This window comes from Ambystoma mexicanum, chromosome 8 (assembly GCF_040938575.1).
Source record: "Ambystoma mexicanum isolate Mex_15411 chromosome 8, UKY_AmexF1_1, whole genome shotgun sequence".
Lineage (NCBI taxonomy): Eukaryota > Metazoa > Chordata > Amphibia > Caudata > Ambystomatidae > Ambystoma > Ambystoma mexicanum.
In genome coordinates this window covers 185,380,619-185,406,041 of record NC_090929.1, presented here as the reverse complement: position 1 = coordinate 185,406,041, position 25,423 = coordinate 185,380,619, and positions in this window count along the sequence as shown.

The following is a 25,423-nucleotide window of genomic DNA, read 5'->3' as shown; positions in this document are numbered from 1 at the left end:
AGGCAATGTCTTTCAGGTCAGTTATGACTATACTTGGGGGTCAATGGGCGGGGGTTTGGGCTCAGGTGGCGGAAGTATTTTTACTCCTTGAGCGTGTGACCATGGGGTGGGCAGTATGGGTATCACTCCTTTCTTCGTCAGTTATTGTCTCCGGGGAAGTTGGGTAGTGGCACGGTAAGGGGACAATTGGGTCGTTGTCTGTGGTAGAACTTCCTTCCTCTGTAGGGGATGTTGTTGCTGCTCTTCCACTGGACCTGTCGTTCGCGCTGGGGCGGGTCTGCAGTTTGTAGATCTTTACATCATGTAAGTGGTTACAGGCACGCTTGTCTTTTAGTTTTACTGCTCTTGTTGATACGTCCTCTACCAGATGGGGGCCGGTAAACCTCTTATCGTTCCACTTCCTATTGAAATTGCGAAGTAGCACGTCGTCACCTTTGGCAAGTTTGCACAAGTTCTCCTTTTCTAATTCGGTACTGGCGCCTTCTTCTTGATTGCTGGTGGACCCGCCCCGTGTGCGCTCGAGCTGTTGAGACACAAACACAACACTAGTAATCAAAGAAGACACATATTGATACATTTCATCACCTAACACACTTGCTGAACTTTCGTGGTCAGTGAATGCCCTTGACGTTGGCGTTAGGGGAAGGCGCATTTGACATCCAGTAACCACCTCGTGCGGGGTGAGGTGGTGGTCGGACCCTGTCCTATTCCTCAATTCGAATAGGGCTAATGGAAGGCAATACAACCAGCTTTTCTTTGTTGTTTGTTGTATTTTTGCAATTGCCTCCTTCAGTAGGCCATTCAGGCGTTCACATACACCGTTAGCCTGTGGGTGGTATGCACATGCAAATTTATGTTTTATGTTCAGCAAGGATGTAATATGTTGGAACATTTCGTTTGCGAAATGTGGGCCGTTGTCTGACCTTAACACCTCGCACACTCCCCACCTGGGGAAGACCTCCCTTACTAGGAATTTGGCTGCTCTAAATGCATCTGGGTGTGAACAGGGCCCTGCTTCAATCCATCTAGAGAATGGGCACACTACTACAATCATATACCTATTACCTTGACATATGTTGATCATATCAACATAGTCAATGTGAAGGTGCCGAAAAGGTCCCTCTGGCCGGGGTATGGTACCTCTTATCACCTTTAGGGTATGACCGGCCGTAAACTGCTGACATGTAAGACAATTGCTGATAAAATTTGACACATGAGAATTTAACTCAGGACAGAACCAATCTTCTCTAATTCGTGCTGCAATTATTTCCTTTCCTGTATGGGCTGGGTGATGTAATTGGCTCAGGGCGGTGTTTAAAAGTGCCAACGGTATTACAACTTTCCCAGTGCCACTCTGGCGCCATAATGCGTCGGTTGGTGACATTGTACATCCTCTTTTTACCCATATTTCTTTTTCGGCCATTGGTGCAGCCGCTTGTAGCTCCATAATCTGTGTGGCTGGAAGATGGGTGTACCCTTCTCTTATCAACATCTCCCTAGCCATTCCCCTCCCTCTCCTTCTCTGTGAGTCTGTAGGGTTCCATATCTCACCAAAGTATGCAGCATATTTCGCATGTGCGTCTGCTGCTGCATTCCCTTTTGAGACGTGATCTTCTCCATTGGTGTGTGCGGTGCATTTTACTAGGGCTAGTTCTTGGGGGTCATTTATTACTTCAATTAGTTCAGCCAATAAGAGGGCATGTTGCACTGGAGTGCCATCAGCTCTCCTAAACCCTCTTCTTCTCCATTTTGATAGCCCTGAGTGGACAGTGGATGTAACATATGCACTGTCGGAATATATGGTTACTCGTTTGTCAAAACTTTCCTTCAATGCCAATATTAGTGCAACCAGTTCCGCGGCTTGAGCAGAATAATGCTGTGGTAATTGTACACATTTCATAGCCACACACACCGGCGCCTCCATCATTTTAACCACTGCTGCCCCCGTCCTCCTTATCCCATCTCCTTGATCAATAGTTGATGACCCATCAATAAACAAAAGCTCACCTCCCTCTAGTGCGTTTTCTTCAACTTTTCTAGTACCCGAGTACATTTCAGTTATTTGGGTGCAATCATGGGCATAATCTCCCTCCTCAATTACTTCTGCTAGGAACCTTGCAGGGTTAACCGTGCTACATCTAACAATTGCTAGTTCAGCTCTAGACAAGATGATCTCATAACCTGATGCCCTTTGCGTTGTTAGTGTGGATTTAGGTTTATTCAATATTGCAAATAGTGCATGTTCCACAAACAGTGTAGTCGGACACCCCATGGTTATTGCTGATGCTTTTTCCACTGCAAAAGCAGCTGCAGCGAGACCTTGTTCGCAAGGGAAGTGGCATAACATCACAGGGTCTAAGTGACCGCTGTAAAATGCTACTGGTTTATAGCCCATGCTCGTTTTTTGGGCCAATACTGCCTTCATCACTGCTGAGTCGCAATGTGAAAATATAAAAAATCGTCGCTCATAGTCTGGGGATGCCAGTACTGGAGCAGTTGAAATTGCGTCTTTCAATTCATCAAAGGCCTCTCTCATTTCCATAGTCCACCTCAACTTTTTCTCCCCTTTATTTGCTTCTCTCAAACCCTCAAGCAGGGGTCCTATGTATGAGCTGTAATCAAATACCCATGCTCTACAGTAGTTGCACAGCCCCAGAAATTGCTGCAGTTCTCTCACAGTCTGTGGCATTGGAGTGCTTGAAATGGCCTGTGCTCTTTGTGGAGCAATTTTTCTTCCATGTTGGGATATCAGTTGGCCAATGTAAAGTACCTGTTCCTGCCAGTATTGTATCTTATTCATGTCTACCTTGTACCCTTTTTCAGCCAATATCGTCAACATTTTTAAGGAGTCCTCTCTACATTTACTTTCGTTTATACTGCAAATTATTATGTCATCCACATACTGTAACACTGTGCTTTCCATTTCAACGTTACTCAAATCCATCTGTATTACTCTATTGAAAATTGAGGGTGATTCACAATACCCCTGTGGCAATCTGGTATGTTTCCACTTTGTATTTCGGTAAGTGAAGCTTGTCAGATCTTGTGAGTCTGGGTGTAATGGTATTGAGAAGAAAGCATTTTTAAGGTCAATCACTGTAAACCGTGATGCTTCTGCTGGAATGCCACACAATATTGTGGCCGGGTTTGCTGTTACTGGATACTCTGCTTCCACTATGTTATTCAAGGGCCTGAGGTCCTGTATGAAGCGCCAAGAACCCCCTTTAGCCTTGCGCACTGGGTACACAGCCGTGTTGCAGGGTGACTCTGAGGGGACCAATATGCCATTGTTTATAAGGGCCGTTATGGTTTCATATATGCCCTCATCTGCCTCTCTTGACAGTGGGTACTGTTTCACTCTTGGTAGTATTGCACCTTTTTTCAATTTTATCCTTACACCCCCTATGCTTTTTATGCATCCCACGTCATAAGGGCTGGTAGTCCATAATGATTTGGGCACCCTTGACATATCCTCCTCAAAGAAGGGGACTGGGGTGCATGTGGGTGCCTCAAGTGCCATTGCAATTTTCTGTGCTACTTGTTTGTGAGCCACCCTTAGCCATATTCCTGCACTCATCATGAACACCATTTCACCTTCCTCCTTTTCTTCTGAGAACAGCTCCTCATCTGACACCTGGGTCAGCCTACATCCTTCTGCTAGTGCTATCACTGCCCTCCATGCTCTCCCTTCTTTATCTTGGGCATGTACAGCAATATAATCAGCTGTTGCAATAATGCTCTCAATGTCCATTACAAACACCTTTCCTTCTGGTTCATTAACAGGTGTTTCTGGTCGGAACAGATAGGCTGCTGGCCTCCTCCATATTTTCTCTTCTATCCCTGGCATCCATGCAAACGCCATGTCTGTTCCATACTGGAATAGCTCGCCATCTACTGGCTCCGCCCTAATCGCTGTCTGTCCACAGTATGCTTGCATAATCTGTCGTGCTGCGAGCATGTTAATCCCTGGAGTAGAGCAAATTATGCCATCCTCTGTAAAGGAGATCGTCATATTCAACCTGTTCATTATGTCCCTCCCCAGTATATTCACTGGGGAGGCACTATAATATAAAAGTGGAACTGACAGATCATAATCTCCAATAGATAAGGGAACGTTATCAGTAAAGGGAACCAACCCTTTAGCCCCAGAAAATCCTTGGGTGTTCATGGCTTCGCCTGACATCTTAAATTTACCTTCCCTTATGCAAGACCGGGTTGCCCCGGTGTCAACAAGGAATGATCATTTTTTGTCACCTATCGTTACCTCTATGCGTGGCTCCTCCGCACTGTTAGGTGTTACTGACAGGATGGGACACACCAAGGCCGTCTGTGGGCTGTCCTATTGTGGGTACAATGATTGGCCATTCCCGGTGTAAGGGTTGTGTCCCAAGACCGTCACCCTACCCAATTGCGTTTGTTGAGTTTGGGGTTGCTGTGTTAAGGTTACTTGTTGTTGTGGCAGTGGCTGTTGTTGTGGTATTTGTTGTTGTTGTGGGTCACTTCCTTGTTGTAACGTCTGCTGTTGTTGTATGCCCTGCTGTTCTTGTGAGGTCCTAGGTTGTGCTTGTTCATTCCATGCTGGTGTTCCTGGCCTGACCCTACACGTACGTGACATGTGTCCTAATAACCCACAACTCCAACACAGGGGTGGTTCCCTGCTTTGCCATGGGAAGCTCCCTGTGTTGTCCTGGTATACTGGTTGCCCTGTGGGGTAGGAATGTCTAAGTCCTCCCACCTGCTGTTGGGCATTATATCCGTATCTTCTCCCTCTCATAAATCCTCCTCTCCCCCTATTATAACTATAATATCCAGCTCCTTGCATTGGGTACCCTCCTCCCATGTTTGGTGCGTGTAATTGCAGTGGCGGGGCTGGGACTTGTTGTGTTATAGTCTGTGGAGGTGCTATTTGAGCAGGATCTTGTGCAGCCACTACTTGTATGGGGCTTTGGGCCATTGGTGTGGGCGTAGTTATTAGTGCCCCTTCCATTGTGTATTTAGTAAGTTTTTTCTGTACTAGTTTAGCCTCTTCTGTTTTCCTGTCCTCTTCTTTTTGTTTCATTTTTCCTTGCCATGTCCTGCAGTGATGTACTATAGTCAGTTGTATTTCCAGCCATGGTTTTGCTTCCATTCCCACTCCTTTCTTTAGTTGTTTCTGAACTCCTTCTGGGAGCCCTTGTACTAGTATATGATAAAATATGGCTGGCGCTTTGTCCCATTGTTCTCTAGTTTCCATGCGCCACTTCTCTTGGATATCCTGGATATAATCAACAGGATCCTCATTCTCACGCATCTTACGGGAAGTAATTGCTCCTATGTCTGATGTGTCTGGGTACTGTACTCTCAGTGCCTGCCATAGCGCATGTCTGCAGTTTGCAAATGGTGCCCCATCATGTGATGTGTTTGTTATTGTTACCCCATGGAATCCCGCTCTCTTCCAAATGTCATCCGTTCTATCCCCTAATATTGATATTAACAGGCCCTTTACATCTCCTACTGCTAGTTTCTGTCCTGCGGTGTGTTTTTCCATTTCATATATCCACTTACCCGCACCTCCACTTAGTGATGGGAGCCTACATTTTATATTTTCCTTATCCGTATGCTTCCAAGGGACGTACTGTGGTCTAACCCCCCCTCTCTCCAACAGTGGCATTAAGTTGTGTCTTGTGTCACCCTTTATGTTCCACAATATCGAGTCTTCACACCCCTCCTCTTCTTCCGGTTCCTTTACCTCTTCAATTCCGTCCTTATTACCCCTGCTCCTAACTCCTTCTCCATCCTTTCCCCTTTCGTCAATTCCTGTAGTTAATGTGGGCGTGTTTATTTGTCTTTCTTGCCTACGACTAGGGAGGTCTCTAAGCCGACATGCATAGGGTGTCAGTTCGTCCATGAAGGGCGCGAGCTTTATTCTGTGCAGCGAGCGTGCTGTGGTTGAGCATGTAGGGTGCGATGGGGGAGGGCGTGATGGAGATGGGGATGGTGTGTTTTCATGGGTTTGTCTTTCCACTAGTCCTTTCACTCCCTCCTCACTTCTCTCCAAGTCCTCCCTTCTCCTACTGATCCATGGCGAGTCTATGTTTGTTCGAGTGAGGTATAGCTTATCTAAGCTTTCCCTTTCACTCTTTCTTCCTTCTCTCTCCACTCCTTCTTCCTCCTCACTGCAAAAATCATTCATAAATGGCACCCCCCACTCTGCCTTTTTCCCTTTTATTGTTACTGTCTCTAAGTCTATTAGGTCTATTTCTCCTTTTCTTTTGCTATCAACCGCTCCCCCTAGTGCTGATGTTGTTGCTACTTCTCTACTTCTATATACATCCCCCCATCTTTCACTCTCCCTACTCCTCCCTTCTCTTTCTCCTTCACTTTTCTCCTCCATCTCCCTACTATTTTCCTCCCTCTTCCTTTTCAATTCCTCCATCACTTCGTTGCTCATCTGTTCCAATATTCTTTCATCCTCTTTCTTCCTTTCCCATTTCACTCTTTCTCTCTCTACTATACTTTCTATTATTTTCCCCTCTTCATATTTCTTAGCTGTCTCTGATAGTACCCTCCTCTTCCATATTGCCATTTCCTTTTCTCTTTCTTCTTCTTCCTTCTTCTTCTCTCTCAACACTACTCTTGATACCCTGTCTGCTGCTGCTTTTACCCTTTCAGCTTCTCTCCTTTGCTCCTCATTTTGTTCCCTTAATTTTTCCAATTCGTTCTTACCTTCTTTCCTTTTCCTCACTCTCTCTTTTTCCTCCCTCTCAAGCTGTTTGATCAGTTCATTCTGCTCATCCCTTAGCTTCGCTAATCTTTCCTCTAAAATCTCTTCCTTTTGTCGTAATAGCTCCTCCCCCCTCATTTCACTCTCTCTTGCACTATCCTCGTCTGTTCTCTTTACTACCTCCCTCTCTTCTCCAGTTAGTGAACCTCGTAATTTTAATAATATCTGTGCAGCTACCCACTCATCATGTCCTATCTCTACAGTCTGCTCCTCTCCAATCTTCCCCTCTCCCACTGCCATTTTCCTATGAGCCACATATGGTGGAGGGCTGTATGCCGGGTTCGAGTATCCTTCAGCCGCCCTTAACTGTCCTTCTATTTCTCCTAATTCTCTTAAAGGGTACAACCCTCCTCCCTCCGTTTTCACTCCCGGTGTTATGGGTATCTCGTTGTTCGGTTCCTTTTTTATGTCGTCTGATTTAACACTCTTTTCTCCTCCCTCTCCTCCGTTCCCCGTATTCTTTGTGCTTTCACGCCCCTGTTTCCCATCCTCTCCTTCTTTCTTAATCTCCTTTTCTTCCGGTGTTTCCCCCATAGTGAACATTCCATTTGGTCCCGGTCGGGACCCCTGGAACATCCTCCATAAGTTAAACACCTCCACATGGTTTGCCAACTTCTTCCCCTTGTATGTATTGTGCAGATGGTTTAGCAGTGAATGTTGGGCATATGGATCGAAACTCCCATTAGGCGGCCATGGTGTTAACATTTTATTATCCGTCCCCTGGGTCCACTCTATACTGTACTTAATTAATTTCTCCCTATGGGGTGGCAGTGTGGTGCATATGTGTTGTAATGGTGTAGTGAGGGTGTTCCCCCACCCTCCCGACCCTGTCCCGTATGACATAGTGACGCTCCACTTGTTATCCTTCCCTTCACTAGTAGTTTACAATATACAACCTTATATTGTTTACCTGGCCCCGTAAGTATGGGGACTTACGACAATCCGTTATGTATGGTTTTACATTTGTCGATTCCCTTCTGTTACTACACCCTTACGGCCCCCTGCGGCCGAAGCGCACTCAGCCCCCTGCGGCTGCGTACCCTTTACGACGCTCTTATACAGTTGTCCTGTTTCCCCGTTCTCCTCCCCCTGTTACACTTGCCGTGGCCGGTGTTCTCCGTGCGCAGCCACGCCCCTTTCCCCTTCTCCTTTTCCCAATCCACTCGTTTATCGTTTATCTCCGCGCCTGCTCCCTTATCACATTTCTCTTCCCCACCACTCCCAAAACCAAACTTCCTTGTGTTCGCGCTATCCTATTAAGTCCCTACTGGTGACGTCACCGATCTCTTCGAGCTACTGGTACATTCTTATTATGTTCTTTTAAGTTCAAAATACACTTGCAACCTACCCCCGCTAACCCTACAGCTGTCTTCCTGTCACTCCTGGAACAAGGTAATCAAATCAATAATATAATCGGACTGCGCACGCTGCGTCGCCTCGCGTGTGATACGCCCCTCAACAGGAGGGCTTAACCAGCCAATTATCTTCCGTATTGGGCAACTTAGTTAACTAGCCACCGCCTACAGGGAATCGTCATCTACCTATCGAGTTTCTTGCTCGAACAATAGGGATCCTCGTCTACTCATTGATCAATAAATGCCAAATCGTAGGAAACCACACACACACCCCCACCTTTACACGTAGTCACTACTTAGGCCAATCAGTGCCTTACGAGCGGCCGCACGTGATGTTTTCGTGCTCCGCCCTCCCTCTTCCGCGTAACGTAGCCGACTGCTCTCGCACTCGTTTCGCTACCATTCATTCCATTGGCAACACTAAGTTTTTAGACCTTCGCCGCGCATCTGTACAACACCTCCCTCATTCACTTCCTCCCCCCTCCCTCACAATTTCGCATTGCTTGTTGTGCGTGTCATGCTCACCAAGTTCTCTCGATGCAGGGCCGCTCGACTGCGTGCACCCCACCAAGCGGCTCGCCACCTCCCCTCGTCTGGACCACGTCTGGACACTCGCCAACCGCGGGCAGGATACTTCTCAACCGGCTCCCGAGGGCCAATATCCGGATTGCGCTGTCCGGTCTTCTCGCAGCTCCGCGATGGTCCTGTAGTCCTCAGAAGGGGGCAACGGCAGAGGGGGCCGCGCCGCCGGGCCTCCTCGCAACGGGAGTGCCTGGAAAAATTAAAACTAGAAGGTCAAAGTAAAAAATAAAAGGTCGATCTTAAACAGATCTCAGCAGTGCCTCCAACTTGTCGGGGGGAAATTCTGCCGGGGTCGGCCGGGCCGTCCGCGGACCTCCAGGCAGGGAGGCCCCAACTCCTCCTGTATATCCCAGTTGAGACAGAGTACGAGACACACACAAGGAGCAAGGTGACTCTGCTGTTTATTAGACAAAAACGGCAGGGATGGGTCAAGGAGCGTACGCGTCCATCCCGACACACACACAATCGTGGGGCTCGCAGGCCCTTTTTACTGCATTATGACGCGCTATTCGCGTCACTTCAGAAAGTTAACAAAAAACCTATCGCCACTCTTAATTGGTTGCTCGAGTGGTAGGGTTAGTATAGCGCACATATAGAGGACAATGTTACTGGACAAAGGGTAGTCAGGTGATATATCTGGGTTGTCCCTACAATTAGATACATGAAAATTGTTACATGAAGACTCCTGAGGATTGGTTAATATTACTGACGTCTGAGATAAGAGCCCCATGTTCTGATTGGTGCACCCGTGAGCTTCCCAGCCTGGGACCACCGTTGTTCCCAGCTCTCGGTGTACCTGCGATTGCAACAATGTTTCAATATGGGTACGTGCAGACAATGTGAGGATTTATTCATAGTTGGAAGGCTGACCGCTCCCACTGTCGCAGATGTCCATTGATCCTTTCAAGTGTATCTGCCTGTGTCTCGTAGCGAGGGATCCAGACGCCTTTTCTCTCCTGGGTTTGGCATCTCGTCAGGTTCGGCTTGGTCACGTGGGGAGGGACCGTGTTTGAGTCAGAATTCTGCACAATTAATATTGCTTTTCCACTGTGTGTCTGGTTTAATATGCAGGTGTGACCTTAACGTTGGTGCGCGGAGTGCGAGGCTGCAACATCGTGCCTTTGATGCTTTGTTCTTGGAATGTGGGTTTGCAACATCGCGACCTTGGCTGGTTGTTTCACCGGGCCCCTTCTGCAGGATCAGCAACCAGACTCTTGCTTTGTTAATGTCCACGGGAGCTCTTGTTTGAGGCCTACTTGGGCCTGGTGCATAAGTGGTCCGGTTGGTGCATGGGAGCTTTAAGTTATAGTAGCATATAGTTCCATGACCAGTATCGTGTCTTCATTATAGTTCTTATGGTGGTAACTGGTTTCAAGAGAAGCGTGAGCAAGCTTTGTAGATGAGTTCATGACGCGTCTTGCGTTTCTGCATTCTGAAAGCCTTTGTAAAAATAATAAAGATGCACGTCCGTGAATATGCCTGTCGCCTACGTCATAGCACTGAGTATATTCTTCGTGTAGATCGGTGTGGGAATGTCCAATGTGTATATTTGTACAGATGTGCTTCACGTTGTCTAGGTCGTCATGGCATCTCTAACGACGTGTAGATTTTAGTCTAGTTGGTCCGTGCCGCAGGTGTCGGCATGGCCAGTGCGGGCTGTTGGGCAGGCAGATGGACACATCCGTATGTTCCTATACCAGGGTATTTGGTCATCTGGTAAATGGACAAACTCTTCTCGTGGCGGGTGTCTGGGTCGTGACCCTCTAGGCCAAGCGCGAGAGGTGAAGGACGGGAGCCTGGTCTTCCATTCTCCCACTTCACATGAGTAGATCTGACAACAAGGAAAAGCTAAACATCTATTTCTATTGCTCCCTCAGTGCTGTCTTTAGGAATTCTGAGGCCGATGGGACCCCCTCAAACCTAACAAATTAAGGGATCCAGAATCTCTGATCAGGCAATAAACAAGGATGCTCTCTTCATGTCCCCTTGCCTTCATCATCCCTATTGAAATCAGAATAATAAATGAAATAAAGTGGTATTTCAAGGGCAATATTAGCAGATCACGACAAAGGCACTTGTGCATTAGTATAGGTACAGGGAACATTGTAACCATAGCAGCCACAAGGAAAGCATGCCAGCCATAGTATAGTTGAAGGCCATAGATCAGTAGATGTATGAAAAGGGAACACGTAACTCAGCATATTCATAGAACTCAGATTAGCAGGCTCCCAAATCATAAGACGATATGAGTCAGAAGCAATAAGAAAGATGCACATACTGTAGCATAGACAGCAGATGCATATTAGAAGATACTGAAAAGGTGCACACATGCATGTTAGACTGTGGTTAGAAGAGGGCCATGGTTTTCAAGTGATATTGCTGTTAGTGAGCAAAGAAACAAATGACTTTGTGTTGTGGGATGCCATGGGCACTTTACAAAAGTAATAAATAAATAAATAAACATATCAATGATCATTATTGTTATATATCAAGCAACACTACAGCCAGCGAAAATGATCCCTGATAACTAAATCACTCTTCGGGATTGACAATTTTGAAATATTTATGGACTGGCAAATGTCACACGTTAATTTAGTCACCAAGGATCACATATTTAAAGGAAGAGGTGAAGCTGGGATCTGAACCAAGTGTGCAATATCTGCACATGACCATACTGTTTTCCAGTTCGTCTCATAAATGTTACGCTGTTATGTATCCATATGCTCCCTCCTCTCACCAAGAGACCAACCCACTGTCACTGTGTGTCCGTGTGTCAATGCGTTCCCTGCCATCCTGTTGACGTGCCTGGTCTCAGGCTCTTTAAAGATGAACCATCACTCTTATCACATCACTACGCCTACTCTCTTCTATACACCATCACACAACTAGAACACTGCTATACCCCTAATTAATTCGGCCTCGCTGTTCACATACGAACACTACCCCATGAACACCTCATCACCCTATCAAAACGTAGCTATCCCATAACACTCTGGCCTACCTGCTCATATAAGCATCCTTCAGGCCTAACACAGCCAAACCCAGTCTGGATGTCCAACCACCAGACTGCAAACACATCCAACTATTATCTTCAAAACCACACCTAACGCTAGGATGCAGCCACCCTCCCACAATTATACCAGCAGCACACATAACTGGTGCACCCACGCACCCTATGACACCATCTATCTCTACTGACCTGAACTGCGGTTCCCGAGGGCATTCAACCTACCAGCGCTTTGAGGTCATACCAATGATATAAAGAGTGCTATATAAATGCCAAGTAACATAACATAACATAACATAACATATATCAAGGTGCAAATATTTGTGAATGTTTGACTTTCATGAATTAAGGTAATATCCTGTTTTGTAGACCAGATTTGGAAAGTACACAAAGAACATCACCCGTCAATTAAAAAGAAAAAAACCTTTACAGAAAAAGGTTCTGCTGAAGGTGAATGATTTGAGCTTAATTTCCTCCATTATCAAGGGAAGTATACAAGTACCAAAATACTAATTGATGTGAGTCTAAAAAATCACAAGGTTTTTCCATTGCATTATATTTTAAAGCTTTCAATACATCCAACACACAGACTTGTGGATTGTGGGTGATGTGCAGAAGAATATTCAGAATTGTGCAAATAAGTGTTTTGTGACAAATAAGCAGGTGTGAAAATAAGTTTTGCACAGGACTGTGATATAGGGTTAGCTCTTTTCTGTCTAGGACTCCCTCCAATCAAATGACCTACATAAAAGGAAAGCACAGGAAATGTCCGAAACAATTTCACCAGAATGAGAGAGGCATTGGTCCAAGAACAGTGCCACCCCTACTGTTCCCTGGGGATGTTTAGGGGGCAGAGCTCTCTTCTGCCTTGGAAACTTCACTCTTCACCTCTATGGCCGAGGACTTTCAAATATGCTACAGTCCCGGGGGGGCGCTGTTGAGCAGCCCGAAAATGGCCGCCTAGCCGTGGAGCTCTGTGTGGCTTGGACCTAAAATCCGACATCATCAGCGGAAAGCTTTGCTTTCACAGCACGACACCGACCCAGATTGATGCCGACATTGTGCTGAACATCCTGCTGCATTTTCGACCTGAATCGAGCAGTGGAGGCCCCGCGGTGCCGTGTCAGAGTTTTGTCCCGCCTTTCCCGGGCTGACCCCGGCGTTGCCTGAGGCCTTCGGGGACCAGCCTCTGTGGAGCGCACCGTCACTCGTCTGCGGCGCGCTGGGACGGCACTCGCATACTCCAGATGCCGACTTCAGCAGGAGGCGGCGTGTGCTGCGACTTCCCCTGCGCCTGGCCGCGCTACACCGGAGGCCCGGAGCGGCGCTCGGGCTGGTGCCTGCCTCCACCCCGCCTCCCCGCTCTGACATTGCAGCCTCGCTCTGTGGCCCGGGCGGGCCAGAGCCGCCAGCGGGGGATTGCTGCCGGCTGGCCGTTCTTGGTGAGCTAGAGCGGCCCCTGGATCCTGCAGGTCGGCTGCCGACGCCCGGGAGACATTGGGCATTTCTCAGTGAGTGGCGGCCTACACCCACGGCCCAGGTGAGGAGCTGGGTTGGGTCGAGACTCGCCCCCATTGTTCCTTTCCGGATCCCCGCCTCGGTGCATTGCCCTTGGATACGGGAGCCTTCCCAATCAACCATCCTGCACCGCCTGCCCTACAGCCCACTCCCTGGGCTCCTGTAGACACTGGGGACTGCGACGCACATGGGTGCACTGAGCCGCTGACCCCATCTGGCTGGACTGCACTGATCTGGGGCTGCCAATAGCCACGCTTCCCCATACATAACACAAGCCGCCCTGGAGGGCACTACATTACGCTGGAAACCTAACGCTTGAACCCAGGCCCCATGAGCAATTAGTACGTACGGCTGGCTGCGGCTCCGCTGCCCTAGCCAGCACTATCAACGGCCACGCATTGACAGCGCTCTATTCCTCTGCAGATATCCTGCTTATCCCACTCGGGCTAGCCTCACGCTGGCAGTGCTCTAGGGTGGTGGTTCTCCCCAGCCCCTGCACCTTTCACGCTGCTTGGCGGTGCAGTCTACTAATTTAGTTTTGCCCACATTGCAGCCCGACTGCCACCTAGACCCCGAATACATCAGCGGTTTCGCAGCCCATCTCTACCTTTGCTCAGCTTCAGCGGCCTGCAACTATTGGACGGTGAAACTTGCCGCTACACCCCTGTGATTCACATTAAATCGGGCCTGACCTGTTGGGTCACCTCTCATCACGCTTGCAATGTCCAACAGATCCAGGGGGACCAACAAGGTGGGCGCCATGGACAAGATTTCAAAGGCAGCCCCATGTGTAGACCAGGCCGCTGCAACATCCACTCAGGAAGATCCCGAATCCGAGCCCCCCCTGGAGCAATGGCCCCTGATCCCACTGCCATGATGGAGTCGATGGCCAAAATCTTTGCCTCATTCCATGAAAAATTGGACGATATTAATGCCAACATTGCTTCTCTTAAATCCCGAGTCAATCAGGCGGGAACAAGGATTACCGAGGCGGAAAACAGAATCGGGGCTAACGAAGATCAACTACACACTTTGCAGGATGCAGATGCCACCCTGACCCGCGACATGAAAGCAGTGAAGTCAAAGTGCGATGACCTTGAATCCCACTTGCGAAGAAACTACGCATTATAGGGGTCCCCGAAAATGCCCTGAAGGGGCGCATGGAGCTGGCAGTAGAAAATCTACTTAAAGACCTGTTAGGAGACCCCGCACTATCCCCTTTCTTTACAGTCAAGCGAGCTCATCGGGCCCTGTCCCCGCGTCCCAAGCTGGGAGATTTCCCCAGACCCATCATTGCCAGGATCCTCAACTATAGGGACCGGGACCTCATCTTACGCCTGTCACGCAAAAAGGGCGACCTACGCCTTGACTCAAATACCATTCGATATTCCCTGACTTCTCCGTTGGGGTGCAACAGGAGAGGCATCAATTCCTGGGAGTCAAGAAACTGCTACGTGAGCGTAATGTCCCATATGCGATCCTCTTCCCAGCCCGGCTCAAAATTACCTTCAAAGAAAAGTTGTTCTTTTTTACGGTGCCCGAGGAGGCTGTCAAATTTATAGAGTCCCAGATACCGCTGCCTAATCCCAATGGCATCCCTATGGTTGATGACTAAACTCAAATCACTTTGTATTTCAGCCATCTGTTTACTATTGCTTGTTCCTCTATGTGCTGATAACAATACAGCCTTATTGGCTCACCTGTATGCACACATTGAATACCTTTGTTGATCACATATGCATAGCTCACCGCCGGTGGCCAGGGGCTGCTCTCCGCCATGCATACCGGCTGGCCGTTATTGAATACCCCACTTGTTGGTTGTTGACCCACTTGTAACCACATGCCTGGACACGGAACGCTAGAGTGCGGTGGGCTTCGCCCACTGGTCAGCTTAACCATGCTTATTCGCTCAGGCTTGGGCCATATGAGCCAGTTCTGATCAGTCTGCATATGTTTTCTTTGATGTAACGCTGGTAACCCATTGCCATTTCTATTTTTCCAAGTGTCCACCACACGGCAACGGCACACCCCACTGTGATTGCAATGTTTAATTTTGTTAATTTGAAGTTGGTATTGGCCCCTGTTGGACCAATGAGATTGCGGACCCACGTTGGGAACCACCTGTTGTCCCCCTGTTCGTGGGACATTTTGATATTGATTGGTGGGGGGAGGGGGTTACACTGCCTGCTTGGTTGGGGCGGTGCGGGAGGGGGGTGGAGAGGGTTTGATTTGTGTTATGGAAAAAGGCAGAGGCGGATTGGCAGTTCACAGTGCATCGGGGGCCCCAGTAGGGGCGGCCTCCGCCCTAGATTCACTTTACGACAACGGTGGTGGGATGTTCCTTAGATCATTAAAATGCTGGTAACGGTGATGTCCTGGAATGTACGGGGCCTGAGCAATTACACCAATTCTCGTAAAATCATGGCGTACGCCAACAGACACGGTTGCAAAATACTGCTCCTGCAGGAGACACACTCAATGGGCCCTCTAACCAAAGGTATAGCACCGGCATGGGTCCACATAGATATTTCACCTCATATTCTACGCGTGCTAGAGGGGTGTCGACGATGATCCATAAATCACTTAAGTTTGTTTTCCACAAGAGCTATATAGACCCGGAGGGGAGATATACTGTACTGTACTGCGCCATAGCCAACAGAGAGTATTTGCTGGTGAATACCTATGGCCCTAATGTTGACTCTCCTGACTTTGTTGACCTGGTGGTGTCCATATTGCTAGGGTACGTGGGGGTGCAGATCATCTGCGGTGGAGTTATGAACTTCATACTAGATACCATGCTGGATAGGACTGGCACAGCCCCCAGGCCCTTATCTGGTGCAGCGCGTAGACTACTGACTCACAGCACGACACTCGACATTCACAATGCATGGAGGGCATTACACCTGCAAATGTGTGAGTACACTTACTACTCTTCAGTGCACAATAGTTCCTCCAGGATTGATATGTTTCTATTATCCGGTTCTATGCTGGGCAGAGTGGTGGAAACACGGATACTTGCGCGTACATTGTCGGATCACTCACCGATTTTGATAACCATGGAATTGGGAATACCGGCCCCTACTATCAACACATGGCGATTCAAATCGGCCGCTCTGCAAGATATTGTATTTAAGGCGGACATCCTTGCTGACATACAGTCCTATTTTGAGCACAATGCGCCCCAGTCCACCACCCTGGGTGTCCGCTGGGATGCTTTCAAAGCCTTTATCAGGGGTGTGTCCATTTCTTGGGAGTCAGGAGTCCTTAAAACCATAAGAGCTGCCCTGTCCCGCACCGAACTAAACTTCGGGACCTGGAGCGATCCCACCCGGCCTCGATTGACCCCGGTGTCCTCTCCCAGATCAGCGAAGAGCTCACATTTTTTAATGAACAAGCCACTAGGGAAGTCCAGTACTTCAGCCGCCCACAGGCCACACGGAAATATGGCGAGGGTGACAGTCCGGCAAAACGCTGGCCGCTTAGGCGAGGGGCGAGTGGGGCCAGACCTAAATTATCTGCGTTAAGCATAGTCAGGGGGCAATACAGTGGTCCGACCAGCAAATCCTTGAAGTCTTCACGGGCTTCTACTCTGAACTATACTCTCAACCCCTAGAACATAGTGACGCCCAGATGCGGGATCTCCTTGAGCAGATACCCACTACTTGTGTCTCCTGCAACAAGAGATCAATTAGATTCTCCTGTTACATTGGATGAAATAGGGGAGGCCACATCTAGTTTTCCTAAAGGAAAGGCACCGGGCCCCGAATGGCTAACAGCTGAATTTTATCAGGAGCATGTAGCTATATTGGCCCCGAACTGCTCGAAGTGTGGAACGAGTCACTCTGGCTAGGATCCCTTCCCCCGACACTACGCAAGGCCGTCATTACGGTCCTGCTCAAGCCTGGTAAGCCTAGCGATGACTGTGGATCTTACCGGCCCCTCTCACTAATGAATTTGGATACTAAAATCTTTGCTAAGGTGATCGCTAACCGCTTCCTACCTGTCATGTCATACATGCTGCACGATGACCAGTCTGGTTTCGTGCCCGGAAGATCCACATCCCATAACATCAGAAGGCTTCATAACGTCATGTCACAAATCGACCAGGGTGTGAGTGCAGTTGTGGTCACCCTAGATGCTCAGAAGGCCTTCGACATGGTGTCCTGGAGGTACATGTGGCTCGTCTTTGAGACCAGGGGCATCGGACCCAGGATGATTGCATACATCAAGTTGTTATACACCTCCCCAGTTGCCAGGGTCCGTGTCAACTCCCAAACATCCGCTCTGTTCCCTCTCTTCAGAGGCACCCAACAGGGATGCCCGTTCTCCCCGATCCTATTCGCCCTGGCCTTCGAGCCCATGGCGGACTTTGCTAGGGGGCGAGGGAGCGCCACTCACGTAAAAGGACATGGCTACAGGATACCCCCGAAATTATCTCACTCTACGTGGACGACGTGCTGTTGTTCATCAGAGACCCCAATGTCCACCTTGGTCCAATCCTGCGCGACATTACCCGCATTGGTACATACTCTGGTTTCACTATTAATTATACTAAATCCGAGCTCTTCCCTCTCACAAGCTCCACAGTACAACCTGCCACTGAGTACCCGCTCCGCTGGTCCCCTGACAGGATTAAATACCTGGGAATTCAGGTGTCCCTGACCAAAGACCCACTCCTAGTAGACAACTACCTGGCCACGGCAGAACAAGCAGAAGTCAAGATAGCGTGCTGGCGCTCTCTCCCGCTATCACTAGCAGGGCGACTTTCGCTGGTAAAGATGATACTGCTCCCTAAACTGCTGTACAAATTCACCAACATACCTGTCTGGCCCGTTAAGAAAATACTTTGCAGATTTACACAAGCTGTGCGCTCAGTTTCTGTGGCAAAAAATGGTCTGATATGACACTTCCCTACGAAAAAGATGGGTTCACTGCCCCTGATATGCTGCGGTACTGGGTCGCAGTGCAGGCCCAGTTTGCCTCTTATTGGTACCCTGGGCCCCCCCTTACCCTCATGTCAAGCTGGAGACCCTTGCGGCATCTGGCACCAACATAATGACTTTAATATTTCATCGACGATATGAACCGGACTCACCCATTGACCCGGTTCGAGCCACTGTGCATGCCTGGGGCCGGATATTCACTGTATGTGCTGAGGGCCAGCCATACTACAAATGGCTTCCCGCCTGGAAGTTTCCCGGGCTGGAACCCACAAACGACTTGGCCCTGGTGCGGCACTGGGAGACCCTGGGGTACCTAGCCCTAACTGACTTCTACCCGGACGGGCAATTCATAACACTGCAGACTTGGAAGCTGGGTTACTCAGGGTCACCACTGGAACTCTTGCAATTCTACAGACTCCGGGCTGCCTTCCGTAATGCTTGGCCTGAGTTTCCCAATGAGCCCTCTGACTCCCCTGGGATTTCCTACATTGCCAATTCGGGTGGTGCCCGCGGGTGGTATCTTCATTATACAAACTTCACCTAACTGTTACTCCACCACAACCCTCCAGGGCCCGGGACGACTGGGCATCTCAACTGGAGTTAGAACTCACCGACCAACTGTGGGGGAAAATGTGCTCTCACACTAATAGAGTCTCCCTGAACTTTCGCTATTGCACCATTCAATACAATAGTTGAACAGGCTATACTACACCCCGCGCAGGATCTCCAGGTTTGCTCGCTTTGACACACAGCTCTGTCCTCGCTGCAGTGCAGAGGGAGCAGGCCATTTGCACATGTTCTGGGAATGCCCGAAGCTGGTCGCATTCTGGGATGAGATCCTGAAAACATTATCAGAAATCTGCTACACTGTTATTGATCCTGACCCGTTGGGGGTTCTGTTTGGGGCGTGGAGGGCTGAGGGAGCCTGGAGTGCGGCTAAATTCTTAAATGTGAGCTGTATAATTGCTAAGAAATGTATTTCACAGAATTGGAAGTGCTGCTCCCCCCCCACATTCCAGAAATGGTTGAATTTATTAACATGGTCTCGGAACTGTGAGGAGGAGTACCTCAGTATGCTCCCGGCCTGTTCCCGGCCCAAGAACATCTGGTCCGCCTTTAACAGTTATTTTAACAGTTTAGACACACCCTCCTCTGTGGACAATTCATCGCAATCCTCTCTGTTATGTGCTATGGCTCTGGATACTTTGTGATGCTGCATTCCTTATTCGTCTTTATGTCACTGCTCCTATGTACTACTGTACTCAGTTATACATGTATTTCATCATTTTTGGCTGCTCTGATGTATGTGTATACTATTTGCCTCTGCCAACAAAAATAAAAGTTTTAAAAAAAATAGGCTACATTCCCAAAAGAGTTTCAGGTAAATCCTTTTTCTTTGTGAGTCAATAAATGAATGATCTATGAAGATGGTTATTCCAAAGTTATAAAGGCAAATTGTCACAGAGGATTGTTCTAAAACAAGCCTGCTGTAAGTGGTCCAATCCAAGCCCTCGTACGATGTATATTTTTCCTTCTAACATCATACCCAGAGGGCCCTGTCTGCAAAATATAGGGAGGACACAAAGTTGTAGAGATCCCTAGCAGAAACTGAGATGGTGGTACCCCTATGTCAAGATACGCCTGTCCTCTGGCTACGCCAACTCCACTCCCTTCTAATGTCTGTAGACTTTAAAGGGACTTGAGTGGTCAGCAGTTACTGAATTGAGCATGTCAAAAAGGAACAGACACAGGGGTAGAGTTAGCAGGGCACCCACACCAAGCACCTGAAGTCCTGGAAACCTTTTTCACTGAGAGCACAATCCAACAGCCTACTTTCCCGCAAAGACCTGAAAACTGGCCCTCTAAGGCAACAATTTGGCTTCTGAAACAGCTGCTCTAGACACACACACCCTACACACCATGCAATCCACCAAGCTCCTCTAGTCAATGGGATGACAACTGGCCCAGGACTTCCTTCAATCATAGTGGAACCAGATAATGTTGCCTCAGAGCAACACAGTCAGGTTTGGGCATGCCTACATAACCTGCTCAATGCTGCAGAACCAATGGCTGCCAAAATTGGTGCTTGAAAATCATGTTCTGTGCCCTACAAAGCCCCACAATGGATAAATAATAAATAAACACGCAGAGAGCTAATAGAATTAGCAGAAATCATTTTAAACTCCACAACTTTTTATTAACCGGATTGTCATAGAACAGGTGACATGCTCAATTCAGTAACTGGAGCCCTGAAGGAAACAATTTAATTTTGAAATTGATATGGTACTTTCACATCTGATTCCTGAGAGAAATAAAGCACTGGAGGCCGGGGCAAAAAGAAGGGAATCTGGCGAGCAGGGCTTCATCAGTGGGGGAGGGGAACCTGCAAATGGAGCGAGTAGAAGGGAATCGTGGTGGTGCACGTTCACAAAGACAAGTAGGTGCATAAGGAGAGGAGCAAAGGGTTCCTCACATTCTGGGCTCGCCTCTCAATGAACCCAGGACTCCTGATTCCCAAAGGCGACACTCATGCAAGAGGAGAGACTAGCTGAGCATGCACGGTACTGGCAGCCACACACCAACTACATGAAGAGAAGAGAAGATTCAACAATCCTCCCATACCCTGCACACTGTCTAGTGTTGGATAAACCAACTACTATACTCAATGAAGGAAGTCTGACAAAATGAAAGTGTTAATAAGGATTACCACACATAAAGTCTAGTAGAATCAAATTGTATACAATTTCAAAAGAAAGAAAGTAACAGTTAAAAAATGGAGGAAATGTTAGCAGTAGTCTGTTTTCAGTGGCGACGCGTTTCGAGGAGTGAAGTCCTCTTCTACATAGGCTCTGAACGGACTGTAAAAAAGATTACATTACATATAGGCAAAGTTCTGCCATACAGTAATACAAAAAGTACTAAGATGTCCATACATATATTGGGTAAACAGATTTTATAGTGGTTAGAAAAATACCTAACATTAGCTTGAATAATTTCAAAACATAGTTTCTCAATTAAAAATTGCAATGGACCATTATGTTGGACAATCACAAAAAAATTATATATCACATGTTGTTGATATTGGTAGTCGAACAGATTAATACTAATATTCTTGAACAGGTATGAGAAATAGTATTCAACAGTACGGAACAATGCCTCCCTTATGGATGAGTCTCTCCAATAACCAAGACAACCCATATGTGCGAAATTCCAAACAATATATGGTCAATAGACCTGAAGATGTATAAATTACCTGGTTGGCATTTAGATGGAAAGGTGAGGACGTAAGCGTGAGGGTTCTAGTAAAGTACCGTTGAAAAAATGGCTGTAGTTTGGCCAAGTAGTACCAATTAGAAGGTACATATAGCTTGTAAGCCAGCTATATCTGTGAAAGAACAAAATATTAATAAAATATGGAGTAACTGACCTTAAAAAGTCAAGAAAGACCATAGAAAGGAAAGTAATAAAAGTTGCAGAGAAGTATTGCGTTCTAGTGAGAGATCCACAAGTGTTTGGGAAAAAATGCCAAAGTAGGAAAGAGACATATACCCAGTGAGTGAAAACGTTTTAAATCATACATAAAGGGTAAGAAAGAGGCTCTTCTATCCATGTTCTACACGGGATGTCCATTTAAAAAAAGTTGCTATTCACGGTAGTGACCATAACCAGTTGCAAGAATAGGAGATCAATTGTGAAGATAGTGGAGAGAAATAAACCGATACATATATTATAAAAGGTATTAAATAATAAACTCACAAAAAACACCTGACAGGGTTGTAGTATGTCATAGATAAGAAATTCAAGTACCAGTGAAAGATCCACAAAATAGTGGAAAAACAGATGTGAACCTAGTGAATGAACAAAGGGGGTGGCTTACGCTACACCGAAGGTGGATAGACTCAAGGTCATCCAACACAAAGTGTCTTCTTCAACATGGGGTTACGAGCGGTGATCGAAAGTGCCCAACTTCAGTCCCAAGAGTCATTTTTTTTTGTTTTATTTTTTGTTTTATTTATTGTTGTTTTGATCAGTAAAACCTGGCCTTTCAACAAATTCATTACAAAGTTTAAAATTAGTGAATAAAACTGACACCATTTGATTTCTACAATTAAACAAACTTTCAAAAACATTTTTAGAGTGACCTTAAGTTTTTACACAAATTAAAACATTAATCACTATCATTGTCATTTATCTTAATATACATAATCAGTATATGGATACAAGTACACCTTTCTAATTCTTAGCCATCATTGATATCATATGACTTAATTTTCAATGAGTTTAGGTAGTTTACAAGTGCATGTCTTAATCGTTTTGTGTGTCCTCCGTGCAATATTAGCCATAATTGGTCATGCAGGATAACCGCAGTCTCGTTAAACAAATGTTTAAAGTAAAATATTCTCATTGTTAACCGGCCAACACACTCAACTACCAAATGTTTCAACGTTTCTACCTCTTGGTTGCAAAATCGACCCTCTTGGGCAGATGTCTTCTTCCATCTACATAATAGCTCTCTTGTGGGCCAGATATTCAATCTGAAACGCAGAACATCTGCTCGATAACCAGGATTCGGGGACTGCTTTAGATATTTTTCTACATGTCCTTGTGCTTTTAAGGCAAAAGGATTCAAATCGAACTTCAGTATTTTCATGCTTGCGACTCGTGTCTTAATCCAATCAGATCCCCACAATTTAAATTTAGCTTTGTTGGGATTTTCGATAAGTAAGATTTCAGAGACATCTGCTCTTTGTAAGAATTCTTTTGCACTATCACGCCATTTATTTGCAAGATTATCATCTGATAGCAGTAGATATCGAGATATAATGGTAAGCAGCCCATTAGTACTATCTTTCATAATACATTTTCTGTACAATTGGCAAACTTTCCATTTATATACTGCATAGACGGATGTTAAACCCATTTCGTGTCTAATGATCGGCATGGATTCAGAGTTTGGTAGCACGAGTGATTTTTTCCAAAAGGTACTTTCATATTTAGACCAGTAAGCACAGGATTGGCATTCTTTTTCTTCTGACCCATACAGAATTGTAGGAACATATTTTTGTTTGTAATATATAATCATGGGGTCTATGGTAAATTTGAAATTGTTTGCCCGAATTATTCGTATTTGTGATAATGCACTCAGATGTTTCAGTTGAAGATGGTCTTCATGTGGTTTATCAGACATATGGCTATTCACACATACCCCCAGATAAATATATGACTTTACAACCAGGAGGTTAGTGTCTTGTAGTTGCCAACGGCGTGATCTTTGTCCTTTATTAACACCAAATTGCATCACTTGAGTTTTCCTAGTGTTGATACTAATGCAATTTTTCTTTGCATAAATATCTAACGCATTTAGCATAATGCGCAGGCCAGCTGGCGTTTTAGACAATAGCACCATGTTGTCGGCATAGAGAAGCCAATTAATGGTTGTTCCTAGCAATTTTGGTGGATCAAAGGTCAACCCCCTGAAACTGGACCCAAAGTCTAGAAGGAAAAAGTTAAATAGTGCAGAGGCCAACAAACATCCTTGTTTCAGACCCTGTGAGGTCTCTATAGGTCCAGACAACAGGCCCACATTATTCAAACGAATCAGAATTGATGTGTTTGAATGTAATTCAATTATCCATTTGAGTATGTGCCAAGGACACCCTAAGTCCATCAATTTCTTAAAAAGCAATTCCCTAAGAACGAGATCAAAGGCTGACCTGAAGTCTACAAATGCCACGTATATTGGTTGTTTATGTTGCTTATTTAACTGAATAATGGCATTCAGGGTGATTAGATTAGATTAATAGCTGTGCCTAGGCCGGGGACAAACCCTGTCTGAAAGGGATCTCTATGGTTTAGATGATTTAGCCATTAATGAAACTCGCCCAAGATCATGCGGGCAAAGATTTTCCCTGGGCAGTCTAGCAAGGTGATAGGTCTATAAGAGGCCGGATTTGACCTATCTCCTTTCTTAAATATAGGGAGAATGATTGATGTTTTCCAATTCAAGGGAACAGAACCTGCCTGATATCCGACCATAAGTGTCTATTTTGTTTTATTATGGCATTATGCAGACCATCTGGCCCAGTAGCTCTAGAGACACTCAATTTTGATATAAAAAAAGAGTATGTCATCACGATCAAAATTCACATTATGATTAGCTACAATGCTATCCCAATTTAAACCGGTGTTTGAAAATGGTGTGGTATATATATTACCATAAAAAGCCCTCCAACATTGCTGGGAGAAGGAATTCACCTGTAACGCAGGCTGATTTTTGGTCGAGATTTTGTTTAACAATGACCATAGGCCCCCTGATGATTTGAGGATGATCTGTTTCATCATTACCTCTCCATCATGTTGATATTGGGAGGCACATCGACCTCTTGACCATTTTTTGTACTCACTTTTAAGTTGCTTTATTTGCTCCTGGTTAGTCCCTGGATTAGATGCATACACATTAGATAGTTTTTTTTTTTTATATATTTCTCCTTAATTCACTTTTTCTGCGTTTAACCTCCAGGTCAAAGGCATGAAGGTGAGATTGTATACCACGTTTAGGGAGTACCCTCTGTGATGAAAAAAGCTGCATAGCATGTACATAGCATCCACTATCACATTCACTGTCAACAGAGTATAGGTTACACAGAACATCTCTATACTGACATAGTTTCGACGGGGACCACTTTATACGACTGCCAGCATTGTTAACCTGTAAATTAGACATGTTAATGTTATGAGATTGTTTCTTATTTTTAGGCCAACCGCATGTCAAATGAAGTAAACTATGATCACTCAAGATGGTTGACGTGACAGAAAACATGGTTATATTATTCAGAAAATGATCATTCACAAATATGTAATCCAAGATTGCATGGCTATTGTTAGGCAGAAACCTGTGCAGTTCCCTCTGGGACCACTGCAAAAGATTTAGGACTACAGGTGTTTGGCAGTAAACCCACTTGGTAGCAGTCTGTATCACACAGATTCACTTGGTAGCTGTGGCTGAGCAGTCAGACTTCCCTCAAGAAGAGTTAGGCAGTATACAGAGTATTCACAATAGGTCAAGAGAACACAATAGAACAAGTAAACACTGACCAGGGCTTGGTGTAAAAGAGATATAATTATTTATTTAAAACCACATCTAGAAAAACACACAGGCACTAATAGTAAGCAATTCAAAAACACGGTCACTAAAAGATATACACTCCCTTAAAAGAATATTAGACAAGTCTTAAGTAAAGCCCCACTTATTTTC